This window comes from Lissotriton vulgaris, chromosome 6, assembly GCF_964263255.1.
Source record: "Lissotriton vulgaris chromosome 6, aLisVul1.2, whole genome shotgun sequence".
Taxonomy (NCBI): domain Eukaryota; kingdom Metazoa; phylum Chordata; class Amphibia; order Caudata; family Salamandridae; genus Lissotriton; species Lissotriton vulgaris.
This window is the reverse complement of record NC_141694.1, coordinates 548,496,908-548,517,070: the sequence shown is the minus strand read 5'-3', so window position 1 is coordinate 548,517,070 and position 20,163 is coordinate 548,496,908.

Here is a 20,163-nt window from a genome sequence, read left to right as displayed (position 1 = left end):
ATTATTTCATTGCATGTTTACTGCTATTATTGGTATCTGGTCTAGACAGACTGTTGGTTAAAGACTGATTGTCACCCGGGTTGTGCCCTATATTGTCCTACTAACTGAGGTTTGCGAAAAGGGTAGTTTGGTACATCATATCAAAATGCCCCTACGCTCAGGCAAGGAAAGGCAGGTTCAGGTATCCACTACAAATGGAACCTTCACAGGTACTATTGATCAGTTTTTTAAGCGTACCACCTGCATTTTGGAAAAGGAAATTGCACTAGCAGAAAAACGCTTATCGCTTGACTTGGTCACCGGTAAGCGTTCTTCATTAGGGAAAATCCACGAGGTTGTTTCCCTGGTTCCCCTAACACAACTGACTAGCGTTTCTACCAATGTTAACAATGATTCAGAAGGAGTAACCGTACCCACTAGCCAAAATTTGGAGTTAGGGGGGGGTGTTATTGATATCGCCCAAGATTCTATATCAGAAAGTAGTTCCCTTTACCATAATTTACTTCATATTGAGACTGGTCTTTCTGATTCTCCTAATATTATCCCAAGTCGGGAGCGAGAAATTCTATCTCCAAACTCTGAGTGCATGTTTGCACAAAAACCTGGCAAAAGGAAAAGGGTAGATTCGATCCAGAAGGGGGGAAATAAAAAGGGCTTGAGAAATAATAATGCATCTCCTATATTGACAACTACATCAGTCCTAGCCAATCCCCTAGAGAAAAACAAAACTATAGGAAATGATGTAGAAAACATTCTTTTGGATAAAATAGAACTACTGATTAAATCTCTACTCCTCCCGCTATTTGAACGGACTAGGTTATTAAATGATAAGATGGACATTTTGGAATCATTAGTAAGACGAAATATAGCCACAACGAAAAGAACTAAAATGTCTACTGCCCCCACGGGGTCAGACCTGATACACTCCCAGAAAAACCCTGTGAGTAATAGGGACAAGGGGAATAAAGTCAAACCGGCACTACCTACTTTGAAAGCCACCCAGCAGAAACCTGTCCTTGATAAAATTAAACAGTCTACTGTGAATGCAATACCGCAAAAGGTAGATACTGTTTCTAATCCACAGCCCCCCTCAGAAAATCTCCCAAATCTACTGGCTATATTGACCAAAATACACGGACTAGGACAAAACCTGTATCCAGGAAACAATGTGTGAATCTCCCCCCTGAGTCATTACCCTATACCATAATTTTAACTGGAGTGGCCCCACTAGGAGAGGGTAAGAGGGAAACTCATAGAGACTTATACAACAAAGTAACTTTTTGGTTAAACAAAAACCGTCCTCTCCCCCCAATGTCCAAAACTGAAATTCTTAATGTTAGGAGGGTGGATTGGGTGGGATATAGTAAAAAAGATCTTGAGGGGGATTGTGTGGTCATTAGCTTTAGGGAGTCATGGGTTGTTGATTTTATTTGCAGAGAACCAAGATATGGAAGACTGGGTGATGTCCAAACCTTGTCTTTGCATTACTTCTACCCTACACTCAACCCAGCAAGAGACCACTCACACCAAAACCATTCCACTCAAAACTATAGATCTAGAGATAGATATTTTCCAGAAACACCTATATATCCAATGTTCCTGCCCCATCTTTTAAACCGTTTTGCCCCATTAATGGGACTGGATGGAGTAGACTGACTCAATAATGGGCCTTTAGACTACAGACTGCCCAGATCGTCCATCGGGGAAACATCTCCACACTCTCCAAACCTTCAGGTGTTAGATAATTCCACCATAAAACAAATTGTGAATACTGTAGATACGCTGAATGATGAGTTGGGTAATGCCCCCCCCCAGGAATTGAATGGATGGATGAACATACAAGTAATTCCCCAACACATGAGGGAAGTGGGGGGAATGTTAGCTCACCTGGCAAGCCACTAGTGACACCAGTAACTATCCTTAAGATATTATCATGGAACATTGCTGGGCTGAAGGGGAAATTGGATGAAACTGATTGGGGGTCCTTTGTAGAACAATTTGATATAATTGTATTCCACCTCTTTCTGCACATTTCCGACCTTTTCTCTGCCTCTTGCTGATCATTTCTGACCTTAATTCTGCCTCTTTCTGCTAATTTCCCACCTTTATCTTGCCTCTTTCTGCTCATTTCTCACCTTTATTTTTCCTCTTGCTGCTGGTTTCTGTCCTCTATTTAAAAAAAAAGAAAACCCCGGGGAGGTGGTGGTCTCTGGCGCACAGGGGTCCACATGGCCCCTACACCACTTTTTTGTATGGCCCTCAGAGAAACATTGTGGTTCCCAAGGCTTTTTGAAGCCCAAGAGGGGGGTCTGGATGGTACCCCCTCCTTTATTAAAAACAAAGCCCCAGGGAGGTGGTGGTCCCCGGGGCTTCAAGAAAGTCAAGGAGATGGCCTGCACAGTCCCCCTACATAATATATATTTTTTAAAATCCTCACAGTGGTGGTGGCCCCCAGAGCTCAAAGAGCCTCAAAGGGGCTTGTGTGCCTCTCACTTTTTTTTATGAAATGCTTCTGGGACCTGGCCCACCGGGGGCCCTTTTGATAACAAGTGCAGGACCCGACGCTTGTATTTTTTGCAACAAATTTGGGGAATCCAAGGCAAGATAAAAACAAGCTTTTTTGCCCCGATGGGGGCCCTCTGGGACCTCAAGACCAAGGCTTGAGTGTCTGGGTATTCCTACGCTGTCTCTTTTTTTTGTGGGGGGGGGATCGGCTGAAGCGGAGTCCCAAGATGGCTGCCAACACTTCCTAGTTATATTGTTGGCAGCTAATCAGAGCTCTGCATTTACCTGCATGTGCTTGTTATTTTTTATAAAACTGTAGCGATCACAGATATACACATTTGGATTTCTTTTAATTTCCTTACTTACTACTGATCGGATTTACACCAAATAAATGAAAGGGTGATCTGCAGAACCAAGTTTAACTTTCTGCCAAATTCAGTGTTATTCCATCAGCGGTTCAGGCTGTAGTCGTCTTAAAGCTCCTATGGGAATTTACATTGGAAACTCACTTTTTTAACCCCCTTTTTTAGTGGCCCCCGCTTAACGTATCTCCTCGAAACTTTCCATGTGCAATTAGAATCATAAGCAAAGTTTTTCTGGGGAAATTTTATGAAGATTATTGAAACGGCACCAAAGTAATAGGCAGGTAAAAAAATATTCTTCCTATGGAACCATTGTCCTAGTCAATTCAAGTCAAATCCACTTTATTCGATTATTTTAAAATCATAAAAGTATGCTATTCAATCACATAGTAAAATCAAAAATACAAAAAAAGAAATATATAAAAATTACTTTACAAAAATGTACAATTCATATATACAAGACACACAGTGGTGTCGAATTGATAGTTAATCATTATAGCTTACATATTATACACGATAGACAGTGATTCAATACAAAATTACAGACAACAGGTTTAACTTCATGTGCATTCTCAATTAGTTGGTGGAATTAATTTCAGTTTATGATGTTACATTTTCCAGGGATGTTTACCCCAATAATCTATGTTTCTAGTTACGGATTGAAGCTACCAAAAAATTTGCTACCCCGAACATGAAAACGGGGGATTCCATTAGTTGTAGATAAAGTAATGCAGGTTTTACTTGCATGAACCCCCTATGAATTAATAATAGAATAATGAACATTTTCCTGCCTGCCATATAGAATGGATAGAAAAACACAAAGTGCATCGTGTCCTGATATGAGTGGTCGTCACACTTGCAAGGAGCGGCATCCTCTGGTTTGCACCACTCCTTGAAGATTCCCAATAACAAGTGCGACTGATTGAAAAGAAATTTAGTAAGCAACCATCGGTGAAATGGTTTGGTGACAATTGACAGGTACGGTTGAATAGACATAGACAGTATCAGCATATAGTGAGCCCTCACAGTTGGTTTACTTATTTCTGTTGCTTCACGGTCCAGTTCTCTAGATTTTAAAAAGTTTGTTTTTACCCAGTTAAAGTCAGCCTTAGTTAGACCTTCTGGGTTGGTGTAAATCTCTGGGCGTCCCAGCAAGTTAGGTGTTGATTTAATATAGGACAGCCATTGGATTTCCGCCACTTTATCGAGTAGCATACAATCCCTGATGATCTTGTGGTTCAGAGTGATCCATAGTAGGATGGGGGCCATATTCAATAGATCTGAAATATATCCCATCCCAAGCTCCAGATGTACTGCATAAGTAGCAGTTAATTGGGGGAGACCTAAAAGGGCTCGCAGGACTTTATTTTCCTCTCTCTGAATGAGAGCTGTATCCTTAAAGCCCCATATTGCTCCCCTATACCTTGCGATGGCCATGGTTTTAGCTTTATAGATAGACAAAATTGCCTCTCCTGGTTTGCCACCCAGTCTCTTTGCAAAACCTAAAATAGCAGCCGAAGATCTTCTTACAGCGGCTACTTTATTCAGAACTTGGGGGGCCCATGAACCTAGATCGTCGAACACGACCCCTAGGTAAGTGAAGACCTTTACTTTAGATATTACCGAGTCATTGCATGAGACTGTTTTAAAGCACTTTTTCCTATTCCCTAATGACATGACATGTGATTTTTCTGTGTTGATAACTAGGTCCAATTTTTTCATAAACTCCCCAAAAGAGTAAAGAAGTCGTTGTAAGGCGTTTGGTGTTCTAGCCAATAACACTGTATCATCCGCGTATAGGAGTACAGGGATGGGCGTTCTTCTCATACGCGGAATATCAAGTGTTGCAGTTACCAAGGCATCTTCCAGGGAGTTTATGTATAGTGTGAACAGCATTGGAGCCAATATGCACCCTTGGCGCACCCCCCTACCAGATTTAAACTCTGCCGTACATCTTCCCTCTTGCGTCATTCTAATAGATGCAGACAGGTCTCTATGCAGTTCAGCCAAAAAATTCACCAAGGCCTGGTCAAGTCCCAGCTCCAGAAGCATCATGAACAGCTTTGACCTATTAACTAGGTAAAAAGCTGTGGATAAGTCCATAAATGCCAGAAAAATTGAACCTTTAGCCGCAGCCGTGTATTTGTTAATTATAAGATGTAGGTTTAGGCACTGATCTTCGGGTCCTCTCCCGGCTCTAAAGCCATATTGGGCGTTACTTAGGATGGTATTTTCTGTAGCGAAGGCTGTTATCCTGGCCAGGATTACTTTCCCCAGTATTTTAATTGAAGAATCAATCAGGGAGATTGGCCGGTAACATCTTGGGTCCCCCCTTTGGCCTTTTTAAAAACGGGGATTATAACAGAACGGGACCAGGAGGTGGGGAAAGTGTCAGGGGTAGAGCAGGCTGCTAGATTAAAGACATTTGTGAGTATTATTGACCAGAAGTCAGAGTTGGCCTTATACATGTCAGAAGGTACCCCGTCGGGGCCCGGAGCCTTCTGTCCAGCCGTATCTGCTATTGCTTTCTGCACTTCCTTTAGAGTTAAACTCATGGATGACCCCATTTCCTCTCTAGACTGTGTCATGTAGGTATCAAGCTCTAAATTACTTCCATAAATATTCTCGAAATGGTTTAGCCATTCCCTTTCTGTGATGTTGACTTCTAGCGGGGCTTCACCATTAAACAAAGGAGAGTTAACGATTGTCCAGAATTTAGAGCTGTTCCTCAAGGTGGCTTTCTCGTGTAACGAATCCCATGCCTCTTTCTTAATTTCGTTTTTACGTATTTGTAGGATAGTTTTATATTTTTTCCTTAAGAAAGCTACTTCATGCTTATCTCTAGGATTCTTGTTAAGTGCCTTCAGAAGCTCACTATGTGTTTTTGTGCATTTGTGGTCAAGCCATCCATGCACCGGTTTTGTTTTCTGTTGTACCTTCACTGTAAGATCTTTTGAGACCTGTTGACAGATTGCTTCGTAGGAGGGTATAACATCCCCATCAAATCTAAGCGGGTCACTACAGGTGTTAAGTTCTTTCCCAAACTTAGATCTGATTATATTAAAAAAGGCTTCAGGGATGATCTTATTCCATTTTAATCTCCTCCCCTGATCCTTTGTTACAACCTCAACTACAGCTTCTGAGGTCACTGTTTTGTTAAAACAAAGTAAGTTATTATCCAGTTCCAGCACCACTGGGTTATGATCACTAAACATAGATTGGATAGCATTATAAAATATAACTGAACTTAACAAGCCAGGAGATAAAAACATATAGTTTATGATAGTTTCACTATGCCTCGTACTATATGTGGGAACCCGTTCCTTTTTATCAGCAAACTCTGGCTCAAACAAGTCTTTGTCTGAGAGTAGATCTTCCAGGGCAGCCCCCTTTGCACTGTGTTCAAAATGCTGGTAGGCTGAATGAACTGGGTAGTCATAATCTTTATACTGGCAGTTTAAATCACATAAATGAATATTAAAATCACCCATCAGGATAACATAAAAAAGTGGTTTGAACATCTTTATAAGTAGTTAAAAATGTTGATAATGATTGGAGGTGCTCATTTGGGTGCTCTCCCTGTATTGCATTATAGAAGTTAATGTATAAAGCTTTGTTATTATTTGGCAGGGTAACTTCTAGTGCTAAGTAATTTGGGGAGGTGGTGTTAAGCTCCTTCACAGTACCCTTTATATTGACCGAGATTAAAAACATAAGTCCTCCTCTGTCTCTTCCTGATGTGGACATACGGGCAGCTGCAAAATGTGAGGTAAACCCATTCAACCAAAAGTTACACTCCCTCTCCCAGGTTTCTTGTATTGCCACGACATCGTACTGCCTCACAAGTTCAAGCCAAGCCTTGTCATCCCTCTTAGAGCGTAGGCCTGCGATATTCCAGCTCATCAATTTTACAGATTTCCCCTTTCCTTCTTTATTTAATAGTTTACATTTGGACTGGTTTAATGAGCTTTCTTGAGTCAGTCAATCAATATCACCCAGATGTGATAAGGGTGAAAACCTATTTGATAGTGCCAATCCCTCCCTAGCCTCTTTTGTACTAAGATTTTGAGCTTTTGGTAGTAGTCCAGATTTTTGGGTAGCCCAGCTAGTTAGGCGAACCGGGTGTCTTGCTGGATTTCTTACTGGTGCTAGAGGGCAGCCCTCCCCTAGGCGACTCCTAGGTGGCTCTGGCCGGGGACAAAAGAAGACAAGTGGTAGGGCTCGTATCTCTCCCTCCTTAGCGTTCATTTCAGTGGCATCCCAAAATAGACGAGACGCCTGATGAGGTCTGTTAAAATTCACAATGAGGCAGTCTCCTTTTAGGTATTTTGTTGTATTACCCAACCATCCTACTCGTCTCCCTATGTTTATACTAGCAGAGAGATTTTTTCCCCCGTGCAGTTTTCCTCACACCATGCCTTGATGTTACTTAGCAACGTTTCCTGGGTCTCTAACTCTCCAGGTTTCAGAGGGTGTACATTTACTAGTATAGCCACATACGGTGTGGCCTCTGGGGGAAGATTAATGATGTGTTTGTGACCCAAAACCCTGTCCTTGTTATGTGCCCTCTCTGTTGTTAAAGTGTCTTGGGGAGAGGGGAAACTATGTGGAGCTATACCTGTCCCCTGGCCCGTGGGGCCCTTAACTTGGCCTGTAGATGCTAAACCACTATGCAGCATCGGTGAAGAGGGTGGGATCAGAGGAGTTGATGGTATACATTCACCTGATGCCTCCCTCAGGCTGTGTTAGCTGGGCTCGGGGTTTGTTTGTCGGGTAAACCTTAGGTAGAGGGGGAGAATGATCTTTTAGGGCTATGAATGCATTTATATGCTCACATTTGTTTCAAAAATTCTGCAACACATTCCTTTAAAGTTTCAATAATGTCGCTTGATATCTGGGTCAGTATCGTTTCTAGTTTTTCTGTGAGTATACTCTCAACCATGTCTCTCATAGAGGATTCAAAATGTCTAGATGCAGAATAACCTTTACTCTGATGATGTGAAATCGGCGTTTTGTACCTTTTAGACTGCCTCTTGCCATGTTTCATGGCTGGTTTTGTGACCTCCCCAGAAGGGCCATACTCAATTGGAATGTTATCAGGAATTTCATCCTCTGGGGATAAGGAAATGGGGAGGGGTAGGATGTCCTTACTTGGGTTAATATAAATCATGGGCTCCAATGGAATAGTCTGTTTTCCATTCAGGGGAGACCCCGGTGTCTCTCTGGTTGAATTTTCCAGTCCCAGCTCCCGTTCTGTATTAGCAATTTCTTTATTTAGCTTGCCCACAGCGGAAGTAAGGTAGGACAGGATGTTAGCAGGGTTGGTGGATTTACATGGGACTTCTGCTTTAACACCGCCTCCATTAATAGAAGTTTGTAGTTTGCGCTTACCCATATTTATTGATGCTTCTCAGGGGGGTGGCCCGTCCCGTCCCTTGTCGTCCCCTGACGGCCACAGATGGCCCGCCCTTTGCCCGGGCTTTGCCCGGCACCGTCCGCGCGTGTCCACGACTCGGAGGAAGTGTGTGTATTTAAGCGCCTCCAGGCGCGCTGCAGGGGAAGTGGGCGGTGCGACGCGGCCCTCCCAAGGCAGGCTGGGAGCTGTAGTTTGCTCCACTCTGCGGCCGTCACGGTCTCGGCGGCGGGCGCTACCACAGCGTCAGGACCCCAGAGATGTTGCTGCCAAGTTCAGGTTCGCGATGTGCCAAAAAGTGTTGATTTCGCCCCTCAAGCACTTCGCAAGTGCGCATCAGCCCCCGCTCCTCAGTGCAAGCTGTGTGTATTTGAGCGCCTCCAGGTGTTCTGCAGGGGAAGTGGGCGGTGCGGCACGGCCCACCCAAGGCAGGCTGGGAGCTGTAGTTTGCCCCACTCCGCGGCCGAGCGATGTCACGGCTCGGGGCGGGGGCTACCACAGCGTCAGGACCCCAGAGATGTTGCTGTCAAGTTCAGGTTAGCGATGTGCCAAAGAGTGTTGCTGTCGCCCCTCAAGCACTTCACAAGTGCGTATCAGCCCCCGCTCCTCAGTGGAAGCTGTGTGTATTTAAGCGCCTCCAGGCGCGCTGCAGGGGAAGTGGGCGGTGCGGCGCGGCCTTCCCAAGGCAGGCTGGGAGCTGTAGTTTGCCCCACTCCGCGTCCGAGCGATGGCACGGTCTTGGCGGCGGGGGCTACCACAGCGTCAGGACCCCAGAGATGTTGCTGCCAAGTTCAGGTTTGCGATGTGCCAAAGAGTGTTGCTGTCGCCCCTCAAGCACTTCACAAGTGCGTATCAGCCCCCCATAGTCCTAACTATAACTACCTATTGGCAACCGCCAGTAGGTAACATATATATATACATATATATTCACAGCTTTATACTTACATGTGAAATGCTTACATTTTTGTTGCAAAGGCATGCGTGCTTGTAAAGACATATGCGTGGTAAACATTTGCGTGGTAAAGGCATGCTTTTAAAGGCATATGCATTGCTAAGGACTAAGGACACGTAAACGTATGCTTTTTATTGGCATGCGTGGGTCCTTAATACATCCTCTGGTTGCAGATGCCATGGTGATATAGACAACATCTTGCTCACTCAGCCTGCACACCCGTTCACGTGCCAGCAGCTCAAGGCCTGCCCATCAATTAATTTTTTTTTAAAAGGTGGGGATTGGCGGTTTCAGCTCATGTCTATATGAAGCAGAAGCTCTACATTGGGATGTACTGCTCTCTGCACAGGTCTAAAACCAGCATGTCACACATCTTTCAAGTCGCACTGATGGGTCAATACATCAGTGACCATGCACAGAATACAACAGAAAGGTAAACCAATTTGGAGTAAAAGCAAGAAAAATAACTCATAATGATCAGGTTTGACATTTCATCATAGAAAACTAGGCATCCCATTCATGTGTAATCACAAAGAGCTAATTAATGATGCCTCATGATTTATAAGCATTTCATAATGAATATTTCCCAGCAGTGTCGGCGGTTACTTTCTGGATATGTTTGCCCATCAGATTATTAACGTTTCCAGGAAAAACGCTTGTGTCCCTCCCTGTATGGCACAGCATGTCTGCCAAGAAAGCATGAAGTCTTACAGGTTCATTTTGCTGTGTCATTGAATGATATATGTGCGTCTGGCTCAGGGTTTGGGTTTACAAGCGTTATTGATCCGCTTTCTCTAGGCTGAGAAAGCTACTCCCCAGTTGCCTAAATCTAAGTGAGGAGAAACATCTGTGTAAACTGACATGTCAGAAATGTTGGAAATTGTGTATTTTGAAGGTGGTACAGATGCAGGTTTTGTACTTTTGTCATCACACATTAATGTTACCCAAGAGCATGCCCCTTTCTGAAAACCCAGTGTATTCTGTGAACTATGTCAATAAAATACATAGTAGTACGCTTGTGATAGCACAGGCCATTGATAACTTGTAATAAACTTTCTTAAAATCATACAACCTCTCTAAGTAGCGGCCCACTCAGTGAGGGCCTGTGACGGTTTTTAGCACCTGGTTTTCTTTCATTCGAATTTAGTTCATAACTATATGAGGAGTATTATCTCTTTGACAGAGTTATAACAACACTGGCTTTATTTAGAAGTCTTATTTCTCTTTTTTAAGGCCCTCCCAATCCCACCATTCCACACTATAATTTTTTTATTCACATACGTCACTTCTGTTCATGTTGTCTGTTTGTCTTCAGATGTGCTTTCAGGAGTTTCGGGAAGGTGATTTTGTTGGTGCCATCACATCTCAATAAGCGTTACCAGTCCCCTGGATGGATGGGGAGACGGGGTCGTGAAGGGAGGTCACGGGGGTTGCACAGAGAGGTCATGGGGGTTTCATTTAATAATAAAAAAATAATAATTAAACTTACTTTTCTGACAGCCAGATCCTGCGTCTTCTCTGCTGTCCGGTCTCTGGCAGGAATAGGAAGCAGGCAGCCAGGCTCTCTCCCTCAATCCATCACAATGCTGCAAGTGATTGACCAAGACTCCATCCAGCCAAGGGCTTATGGGGAGGACATTTTCTCCATGCAGGCTGCATTATAGACTGTATGGAGAAGGGCAGAGTGCACATGGCTGGTTTGGGTGGCCCAGGGGGCCGGTCAAACAGTATTTACGCACTTGGGAGTGGGCAGTCACAACACTCCTCCCCTGCCCTGCCCACAGAGCAGTCCTGCCCACCCACAACCAAACATAAAATGCTAATAACTGAATGTTATCACCATTTTATGTTTCTGCTTCTAGACTGTGAGAATAAAGAGAAAGCAGTGGGGAGACGCTCCACTGCCTTAGTGGACATTTTGGAGACGAGGCAGGAAGTTTTCAAACAGAGTTTGTGGTGCTGCAGCCGCAGAGGGGGGCAGAAGTAGAAAGAGGTGTGGTTTCAGAAAGAGCCATGTCTTGTTATTGGACAACTCATTATTTATTCAGTGGCATTGTCGAAACAGATAAGTTTTTACAAGTGGCAGTTTGTGTGCTTCATAAGCATGTATACTTTTGAGATCATGATTGCAAGTAATGTGCAATATAAGGGGGTGACTGAACTGAGGAACTTTATGAACTTTAGACAGTAATTCTGCTGAGACTAAGACACCAGAATGGTTTTGTCAACGGTATTGTGCAAGTTTGGAGATGCCTTGGTCAAACATATAAGTGGTAAAGGGTAAAGGAAACGTTCTGATGTAGTGAGGGCAAATCACCAATCATATTGGGTAAGGTCAAGGAGACTGCTCTAGCTAGCAGCAGACGTGGGGCCTTATGAGGCTTTTTGTATAAGTTGATGAGTAAATTTCATACACATCTGATAACATGTCAGCTGCACCAAAAAGATAACCCTATTATGGATTATTTCAGTACAAACCTGCAGTTGGGTGTCAAGGCCATGTTGATCAGAAGTAAATTCAGATATCAGAAACACCCTTCAATATAAATATTTATGCAGCGTCACTCATTGATTAAGAGACCATCAATTCTATACAAATTCCTCAGTAGGTACTGGCACAAACAAAGATTAAAAAGGACAGATGGAGAATAAAGACATACAGAATAAGTGAGTAGCCAGTCTCCAAATTCAATTCAATTTACAAATAAAGTCTGTAAATGGGGGGTAAGACTATAGGGCCTATTCACCCGGGTAAATTAGATATCCACACTTTACTCTGTATACTGAATTGTAGGGAAAGCTGTATCAAATCTCATGTCACTTGTTAATCTGAGTCCAATGAATTTGCAATATTATTTAAGGATGCGGTAGACAATACTGCCACAAAGTAAAACTATAATGAGGTGAACTAAGGAGATCAAAAACAGGCACATGGTGTTGCATTAAGATAAAGTTAAACGCATCTTGATAAGACATGAAATAATTCGACATATAAAGAAATCAATTAATAATTTTGAAACAGCTATTTACTTACATTTCATCATAAGTTACACAAACTGGTAGCCTCTGTATTTTAAATTTGGAAAATCCGCGAAAAATAAGTGACTTGTCATCCCAAGAAAATATATGGACAAAGTCAATAGCCTTAGTATGTAAAACCATAGCCACCATGTTACCGCTGCTAAATATTGAGGATGCTTCATCATATTTATTATGCTCCAAACAACTAAAGAAAGTGTTTTTTATCTGCAAAATATAAATGTCCAAGTAGCGGTGGCATAGATTCCAACCATATCCAAATGTTTTTCTCATACCGTTGGTTGGACTTTTGGTGGCAGTCAACTAATCAGTTTTTGAAAATAAATTTAAGACCAAAAGTAGATGTTAATGAAAGTTTAGCTCTGTTTAGTGTTTTTAATGTCTTTATATACTAACCTATTATTTATTTATTTATTTATTTATTTTTCAAACTTATATGGCGCAAACAGCTACCCAAAAAGGCTTTCCCGGCGCCTGAGAACACAGCATCATGGATGGAATAATAAAACAGAGGTCGTTCATGGTTACAAAGCGTCTGACCATTTGTTTAACAACAGTAATTACAAGACTATTAATGACAAATGTATGGAAAAGTCAAGCTTTCTCCTGCAAAGTAATTAACAAAAAAAATCAAAAGGCAGGAAACAATATTGTTTATGGTTTGAATAATAGGTATTGTGAGTTCAGATAGATAGGGTTGTTCGAATTTATATGTTGTTCAATAAAGGATGTTTTGCCAAACAAGTATCAATTCAAATAACAGTTCTATATCTTATAACCCTAAAATTCACAGAAAGAATGTTGATGCTGACCTAACTCATGGTAGCCACCTTTTTATAAATCTTTACATTTAGCATGCATGAAGGTTATGTATTAGTGTAACAGTAACATCATATATATTAGTAATTGCTTAAAGAATGATGATGGAAAAATAATTACCCCTCATTTGGCCTTGATGTTTTTTTCTGATGTGAGTTCCAGATGGGAACCTATAATTTATTTTCTTTTACTGTTGGATTCATCTGAGTGAAAAGAAGCTTCAGAAGTATGCAAGGAAAGTCAGTTTTGCCCTGGCCCTATGTTCAGAGAATGCTCAAAGAATCAATCTCTAAAATCTGCAATTCCATTACTTTAAAAAACACACAGTGTAGAGGTAGAAAAGTAAATGAGCCAGAACCAGAAGGGAAACCAAAGTGGGCAGGAAAAGATGCATACACAAGCCACAGAGAATGTGAATTCAGGTAGGAAAGAGTGAAACTAAATCAAGAAGATATAGAGAGACCCAGTGCATCAGCAAATAAGGAGGGAATGGCAACCCTACACAAGACAAATCCTAAACCAATTTAGTAAACAAAAGTACATGTTAATAAAGCAAGTGGCACCAAACCCAATTCAATTCCATCAGTAGAACTGGAGTTAGAAAATGTTTAAATTGTTAGTGGAAATTAATGCCTAGCAGATGAAGGCACCATCCACGGGTATCTGGTCGAGCAAATCACAGTCAGAGTCAAATGTTAAAGTCAACCGCTATGGAGCGCAGGTAAGATAGATGGGGTGGATTGGGCCCATTTTTGGCTTACCTTTTATGAAGAGAGGTTCTGAGAAGGTACAGTTCAGTGGGGCAAGGCAACAGGCAGTGTGCAAGGAGGAGGCATCATCATTAAGGAGCTGCTAGACAAAGTTAAAGTGAAGAGTTTTACCTTCAGACTTAATCAATTTTCCGAAAGTTGAACATTTCCAGTTAGACAAAGCTACAAAATATTTCTAAAGAGGGCTCCAAGGGACTGGATACCTCCACTGAGAGGTCTCGTAGAACAGTATTGTCTGCTGCGAAGAAGGTAGCAGGAGCTACGGCGAAGTCAGGCTGCCCAGTGATGCACCCAAGGGCAGATCAACTGACAAGTAGGTCCTGGTCTTCTGTCATTTCTCAGGGCACATGCTATATATTTTTTTTAAGTCACTTGTTTTCAAGAGAGGTACTACCACACCACTACCAAGTGTTCTTTAGCAGCAGGGCAGTCCTTTGTAGCAGCATCACAGAATTCCGATGGCAAGGCAGTCCTTCTGGAGTCCACGATACGTCCAGGAGAGTATTGAAGAGGTATTCTTAGGGTCCATGCTTTATACCTGGTGCCAGTGTTTGTATGTGGGAGGAAATCCTATCTAACCCACATCTGGCTCTGTAAAGTTCTTTCCTTCCACTGGCAAGGTCCAAGATGTCTGGGGTGACAAAAGACTACTGCCAGGTTCCTTTATTTGGGCTGAGGAAAGTCCCTTTAAAGTGCAAGTGGGGCAGGGAACAACTCTGCCCAAGCCATCCAGTCTAAACCTAATCCCCTTTGTGTCACTGTCTGGGAAGAATACAAAAAGGCCAACAACAAAGCACTTCACAGTCATGTGAGACAGGAAACTGGCAGAAGGCACAAATGGTTAGGACACGAAAATGCGAATTGCCTAAAAGTGTCATTCTCAGAACTGAAACTTTAAATACAACTTTACCATTTACGAGGACTTTGATGTATATTTAATTTATGTCCAAACAGCATATCTCCACCTCTTCCCAATCCCATGTTACCACTTATTGAATGGAACAAGTTAACCCAGTGTTAGTCTGTGGGAAAGATTGGCCTTACAGTATTGAAAAACGAATTTTGGGGTTTTTCACTACCAGGACATGTAAAAGTTGAATCCACATGATCTACTGTTTTATTACAATGCACCATGCTCAATGATCCTTAAGGACCTACCTTAGGGGTGACCTATACGTTTTAAAAAGGAAGATTTAGGTCTAGCAACAAATTTATTTTGCCAGGTCGAAATGGCAGTTTACAACGAATGTCTGACATAATATCGACAGACAGAATATCGAAATACAAAAATATCGGAGCAACAATATCGACATCAAAAATATCGGAACCCTATCTTCATAAAGGTAAGTACAAAAATATTGAAAAAATAATATCGTAGTACAAAAATATCGGAATCAAAAATATCGTTTTTTTAAATGTATTAATAATAATGTAAAAATAATTTTAAAAAACATATAATTTTACAAATATTAAATAAAAATATTAAAACAAAATTAAAACTAATACATATACATTTAAAATAAATAAAACACTTAATAATTTAATGTAATTTTTTTTTAATGTTATTTATTTGATTTAATTTAATATTTTTTTGTTTTTACCCTGTACGCCTGTACCCCAAAAATCCAAAATTGACCCTGAACCCTAAAAATATCCCTGTACCCCAAAAACCCAAAACTGACCCTGAACCCTAAAAATACCCCTTTACCCAAAAACTGAAAACTGACCCTTATCCCTAAAAATACCCCTTTACCCAAAAACTGAAAACTGACCCTGAACCCTAAAAATACCCCTTTACCCAAAAACTGAAAACTGACCCTGAACCCTAAAAATACCCCTTTACCCAAAAACTGAAAACTGACCCTGAACCCTAAAAATACCTCTTTACCCATGAACTGAAAACTGACCCTGAACCCTAAAAATACCCCTTTACCCAAAAACTGAAAACTGACCCAGAACCCTAAAAAAACCCCTTTACCCAAAAACTGAAAACTGACCCTGAACCCTAAAAATACCCCTTTACCCAAAAACTGAAAACTGACCCTGAACCCTAAAAATACTCCTTTACCCAAAATTAATTAATATTATTTAATTACCAATTAATTATTAATTAACAATAACAATAAAGTAAATATATTAGCACATTAGCTGTAATTGATTTAATTTAATAATTAATATTATTTTTCCCAATTAATTAATAAAGAATAACAAAAAATTATATATAAAAAAATTACTATAATTAATGTAACTAAATATTTAATATTAATTAATTACCAACTAATTAATAATTATAAATATGTACAAAATTATATTAATTAATTAACTAAGTAATATTAATTAATTACCAATTAATTATTAATTAAAATATGTACAAGCATATATTAATTCATTAATTATTATTACATTACTTCCCACCCTATTCCCCTATAAACCCATAACCCGCTACAGAACATATTTATCAATTAATCAATTATTTAAAATTAATGAAAAATTATTTCTCAATTAATTAATTCATAATTCCTACTAATTAATAATTAATTTAACATAATTAAATTACTTCCCACCCTATTCCCCTATAAACCCCCAACCCGCTACAGTAGTAAAAGACAATATTTAATTAAATTACATTAAAAATTAATAATAAAACATATTAAATACAATATAATATACACTAAATTTATTTAAAAATTGATATTAGTAACATCGAAGTCATTTATTTCGATATTATTGACATCGATATTTAAAACTTCGATATTACTGATATCATACTAATATCGATATTAAGACTGTCGATATTACTTACCTTCAATATTTTGTCCCATCGATATTTAAACTTCGATATTTTTGTATATCGATATTTAAAAATCGATATTTTGTCTGTGTACCGTTTACAACTGCGCAACAGGCTGCAGCGGCAGGTCTGAGACAAGTTTTAAAGTGCCACTTTAGTTGATGGAACAATGAGTGCTGCTGACACTAGTAATATTTAATTTACAGTCCCTGGGTACATGTAGTAACATATGCTACGGACTTAAAAGTAAATTAAATGGTCCAATCAAGTGCAAAGCAATTTTATCATGTTTTAGGGAGAGGACTCATACACTTTAGAACAGGTTAGTAGTGGTAACGTACAAAGAGTATTAAAGCCAACAAAACAAATCCAGCAAAACTGAAGGAGTAAAGATAAAATGTTATGGGGAATGCCATATCAATGGTATCAGGTTTAACATGCTCTAACAGTATTCTGAGGATCATGGCAATCATGTGATTATCATGCAACCCCAGGGGAGAGGGTGGAGAAAACATTTTAAATGTGGATGCTCTCATTGCACTGCTAGAGGGCACACATTAACACTTTAAGGGAGATACTTAAAAATTATCATTGCCCCACACATAGAGAGCCCACAGGGATCCAAGAACGTCTGAAGAGACACTAGAGAAACAAGCAACAGTGTTCGGAAAGACACTAGTAAAACAAGCTTTATCAAAACCAATAGGTCACTCCTTTGTAATGCAAGTTCTAAGCTGTTGGCATTCCCAATACAGAATGTCTTAATCTGATTAAACAAGCATTAGCAAAGACAATAGATTCCACTGCTAGGACCTATAGGCTTTGCCTATGCTTTGTGCCTATAGTGCCAGAAATAAATATTTTGCTCTCAGTTAATATAGCACTGCATTGCTGAAAATGTGACCTGTAAACAAATACTATTCATTCTTTCAAATAGCGTATCTCTCCAGTAGTTATTTGAAACTTTCAACTGAGCAGTGCAGTCATGTCGACATCAGAGTTCTTTACAGTAAAATGGAAGAATAGATTTTGGAGAAGTATACATCCCCGCAGATATAAATATGTAAAAACAACAGTACATTGGGAAGCACATTATGAAGCGTAAGCTACAGACACTATGATTGCAATTACATGCCTCTGAACATGTGCTAAAAGGCACGAGGCTGGCTTACGGTTTTGGTTACTGTCTTTAAATTAAACGGTCGTAAACTATTTGACTTCAAATGTTATTTTACATTTTTTTATTTTTAAATATCTCCACTATAATTGCAATTCTCAAAAATGTTATCTAGCACTATACATAAATCTTTCCTTCAATTGCAGTTAAATAGTAGGTAATGACCCAATGACAAGAGGTTGGGTTTCTTTTTCCTTGTCTGGTTCATACAAACACCTGCTTGTAGGTTTCTAGCACTGTTTCTGTGTCACTGGGAAAACATCTCCTATGTACTATGAATCTGAAGAAACACGTGTATGCTAGGAAAGAACAGTGTTTTTTTTTTTCTACTTGAGTGTATTTTTGAGATTTTCATCTGTATGAGTGTTTGGTGTTTTATTGGCGTTCATTACTACCTTGGACTTTTAGGAGTTTGTCTCGCGTGAAATTTCAGTTTTAACAAATGTCACGGTCTTTGCTGCTATTAAAATTGTATTTTTCTGCAGATACACATTTTTAATCTGTCAGCAGAGGAAATCTTGGAATGCTTTTTTTACGGCAATCACTTTATTCTTGCAGCATGAAAGTTAAGATTTCATGCGTGTCATTACTTATGGTCACATTTGGATTCGTTTCTGCTTGGAGGAGCCCAAATAAGAGTTAACTCTGGTTCCAGTTTATAAATTGGGCGGTTTTTTCCAAGCAACTTGCAATGCCCATGAGTCATATTTTTTTCAAGTATTGGGGCGCTGTCACTACTCCACATTTATAAGGTGGCATATCTCTAAATGAAGCTACATCTGAACAGGGTGTGTCACGTAAGTATTAATATATGTAAGGTAGGGAGACAGGATTTGTGAGACTGGGGAAACATGGCGGCCACCTGCTAAGCGGCCGCTGATCTTCGGTCAGCACGATATTTAGTTGAGAGGGCCTCTCTCATCTTCCCACACCGCCTCACCTTCTACTCACTGTTGTCCAGTGGAGATTCCTTGGACTTTCTTTCTTCCTTCCTTCTCCTTTCGGCTCGAGGGAGTGCGGGGAGACTGTTGTGCCTCTCCTGATGGTGCCGGAGTCAGGAGGTGTTCATGCTTCTCCGCCAGCCTGCAGCCTGGGAACCATTGGTGTAAGAGCCAGCACGGACGCCCTCTCTGTGCCTGCATTTTGCGAAAGGCTATTCTCTGCCGAAAGCTACGCAAGGAAGACACGCACTGAGGCAAACTGTGGTAAGATCTGTCCGTCGAGGGGGGTTATATGGGAATTTACTTGACCAAGTTGGGCCAAACACCCCTATCCAAATAAAACTGAAGCTATGTTTTCAATATTCCATTATAGGGGCTCTGTGAGGGAGGCTACATAAGGTTCCAGAGGGACAAGTGGGGGGCTCGCCTTCAAGCCTATGTAGAAGGGTAAGACCACGTAGACTAGACCCTCTCTACCAATCGGGAAAGTGTGCAGATATACTCTTTACACTAGGGGGGCCTTATAACGCATCTTCGGGGGCTGGAAGCTTTGCCCCCTCTCAAACCTGGGATTGATATAAATATCACGACTAACTGTCGCAGTAAGTCACCAGAACCTTTAATAATGGCCTAGGTGGGAAGGCAGTGAAAATAACATCTACCTTTTCTATGACTGGTAAGAGCCCCAGGAGTAGGGGCAGAGGAAAGAAGGCCACTCAATCTAAGGTGAAGGTCACCCCCTCCCTGAAATCCTTCGATAAGATACTTGTGTTCCCAGCTGTTGCCCTGGAAGGAACGGTTGGAGGTCCTAGCTCTTTCAGAATGGAGTTGTCAGCAGGTTCAATCCAGAGCTCTGATACAGTGATCTCTACTTGCTCTCCCTCGCTGGGGGCTCAGACTGTAAGGCTTTCTAATGAAATCGGCCTACGAGTTGTAACCCCAAGCACAATCTCTATCTCTAATTCATATCGTTTTCAGGCCCTGGGGGCATTAGAGGCACGCAAAGATGATCTCCTTGATGGACAGGAGGAATCCTCACAATCTGTACAGTCAACTCCTGCTGCAAGTCATCCCCCTCAGGTGAGCCCAAAATTATTGGTGGACATCCTTCTGGCATTCAATGAGGAAATAAAGAGCAGGTTCTCAATCTCTGAACAGAATCAGGTCACATTACAGGCTTCTTGTGCTGTTTTAGCCCAGAGAATTGAGGAAGTTTCTGTGAGAACCTTGACCCTGGAGCAGGAAACCCCTATAATTAAACAAACTATGGACAAGATGTCTGCAGAGGTGAGCCGGTTAACACGTCAAAACAGGGAGATGAAAGAAGATCTGGATCATCTTGAAAATCATACATGGAGGAACAATCTAAGAATCATCGATATCCCTGGAAACGT